General features: G+C 48.3%; 1 protein-coding gene across 2 annotated transcripts in view; it reads right to left on the bottom strand.

The window, feature by feature from the left end:
- Positions 1-2,500, bottom strand: part of LOC311312551 (ephrin type-A receptor 4) — a 54,209-nt gene that overhangs the window by 28,263 nt on the left and 23,446 nt on the right. The gene's annotated exons all lie outside the window — the stretch shown is intronic.

Below are 2,500 nucleotides of genomic sequence, written 5' to 3'. Positions count from 1 at the left end.
TGCTTAAATGCAAAGTGAGCTGAAAGGAACTTCAAGAAGGAAGGAAGGAAGGAAGGAAGGAAGGAAGGAAGGAAGGAAGGAAGGAAGGAAGGAAGGAAGGAAGGAAGGAAGGAAGGAAGGAAGGAAGGAAGGAAGGAAGGAAGGAAGGAAGGAAGGAAGGAAGGCTTGTGTGAAGATGCTACTACTGGAGATGGTGAGAGTATGCAACTCAACTTTAATAACTTATAAGTAAGCTAAAGGCTATTGGCTGTAAAAACTAGCGCCATTAAATACCATCATTGTGCTCCACTTCAGACTCATTCCCTTCTAGGAAAGTGATAAAAAATTAATAAGAAATTGAGCGAACTATCCTTTTAAGACCCAAAGGGCTCTTTGAATTTATTTTTTACAGTATGTGCATCACAGTTAGGGAAGGTCCAATTTCGACTCGGTTCAGGATATTAACTGAAATTCAATACATTGACAGATCCCCCCCCCCCCCACACACACACTCATGTGTTGATCTGGGAGCTGCGTTGGCCTTGTCTCCATGCAGGCCTGCTGGTGGGTGTGTGGCTCCTGACTCACCACTAGGTTTGCTTTTGGATCCTGCAATTATTCACGTGGCTTGATGTGTATGGCCCACGCAACATGAGCACTGTGTTTAGCTATTTAAGTCGTTAGGGATCTATGTAAAATAATGCATCTATTTCCTACACTCATCAATCCTGATATACATTTGAATATATAATGTAATTAATATGTTATGATGTTGCCCTCCAAACATTAGGCAATTAATAATTGACTTAAGCATATTTCTTTGCTCTCTCTCTCTCTCTCTCTCTCTCTCTCTCTCTCTCTCCCCCCCCATCTCTCTCCCTCTCTCTCTCTCCCTCTTTCCCTCTCTCTCTATTTGACTAATGAAGCACACACACTGTTCGAGGAATCAATGCTCAGGGTGAAATATGAAAGCCAGTCCATCCACAGTCAAATTATTTCACAACGGAAATTAATTATCAGTGTTATTTTTGGAGGAGCAGAGTGGCAATGAGTGATCACCCAGAGAAACAGAGAGGGGGAGATGGGGGTGTAGGAGTGTGTATGCAAGTGTGTGCGTGCGTGCGTGTGTGTGTGTGTGTGTGTGAGGGACAATGTGTGCACGAGCAAGTGTGAGACATTTCTTTAGAACAAGTGTATGTGTTTGGGTGTGTGTGTGTGTGTGTGTGGTCAGTCAGAGAGCGCCCACACATTGCCAACTTGCTTGTGAAGAGGAGGTGGAGAAGGAGAGAGAGAGAGACAGAGAGAGAGGAGGAAAGAGAGAGAGCGACAGAGAGAGGAGGAAAGAGAGAGAGAGAGACAGAGAGAGGGGAGGAAAGAGAGAGACAGAGAGAGGGGAGGAAAGAGAGAGACAGAGAGAGAGAGAGGAGGAAAGAGAGAGAGAGAGAGACAGAGGAGGAAAGAGAGAGAGAGACAGAGAGAGAGGAGGACAGAGACAGAAGGAGAAGACAAACACCGTCTGTTCTTCCGAGAAGCAAAAAGCCAGTAATTAGACTGGGTCTGTCCTGGGGAGGGAGGGAGGGAGGACAGGGAGGAGAGGGAGGGAGGGAGGAGAGGGAGGGAGGACAGGGAGGAGAGGGAGGGAGGGAGGGAGGGAGGGAGGGAGGGAGGGAGGGAGGGAGGGAGGGAGGGAGGGAGGGAGGGAGGGAGGGAGGGAGGGAGGGAGGGGTCAGTGGGAGAAAATAGCGAGGTTTGGAGGGGGGGGGGGGGGGGTTCTAGATGAAAGGGACCTGATTGCTCTCCAATAAAATGAGCAGTGTGTACGAGAGAGAGAGAAAGGGAGAGAGACAGGGGAAGAGAGAGAGATTAAAGGTTTTTGTGAATCAGCGTGCAGACGGGTGTATCGTATAGAGGGTTAATATTAGCAACGCCTGCCACCTCCCCTACCAACCCCCCCCCCCCCTAAAAAATCCATTAGCAGTTCTCATTAAGCATGGTGATGAAGCGCCCCACCTCCCTGCGTTATGGATGGGGATTCTATATTAAGGTGGCTGAGGAGTCGTCACTATAATGGCCTTTTGTCGTGCTCGGGGGGGGTTCGATGTAACACTCGTCCACTCTCCTCTCTCGGGTTCCTGTGCTCAACGTCGGCGGCCATTAAGCGGTTATCTTTCCTCGCTTACGCCTCTGTCATAAAGAGGTGAGGACAAAGCTCATATTTATGTGCGCTGGGGGGGGGGGGGGGGTTGTTCTCCCAAAACACAATGCCGTTTCGGGTCAACGTCTGAGCCGGGAAGATAATGCATGTGTGTGTGTGTGTGTGTGTCAGTTTCGGTGCATGTACATTTATTATATCGTACAAATGTACCTGTGTGTGTGTGTGTGTGTGTGCGTGTGAGACTGTGTGTCTAGGTGTGTTTGTTTTGTGTAGCTGAGATTTGTTTCCATGGCAAGTAGTGCAGTGCTGTATAACTTTATAACACCAGGATTGCATAACGTGCTATTCACACAATACACACACACA

This window comes from Borostomias antarcticus (genome assembly GCF_949987555.1).
Source record: "Borostomias antarcticus genome assembly, chromosome: 1".
NCBI lineage: Eukaryota > Metazoa > Chordata > Actinopteri > Stomiiformes > Stomiidae > Borostomias > Borostomias antarcticus.
This window is presented reverse-complemented; position numbering and strand designations above follow the sequence as displayed.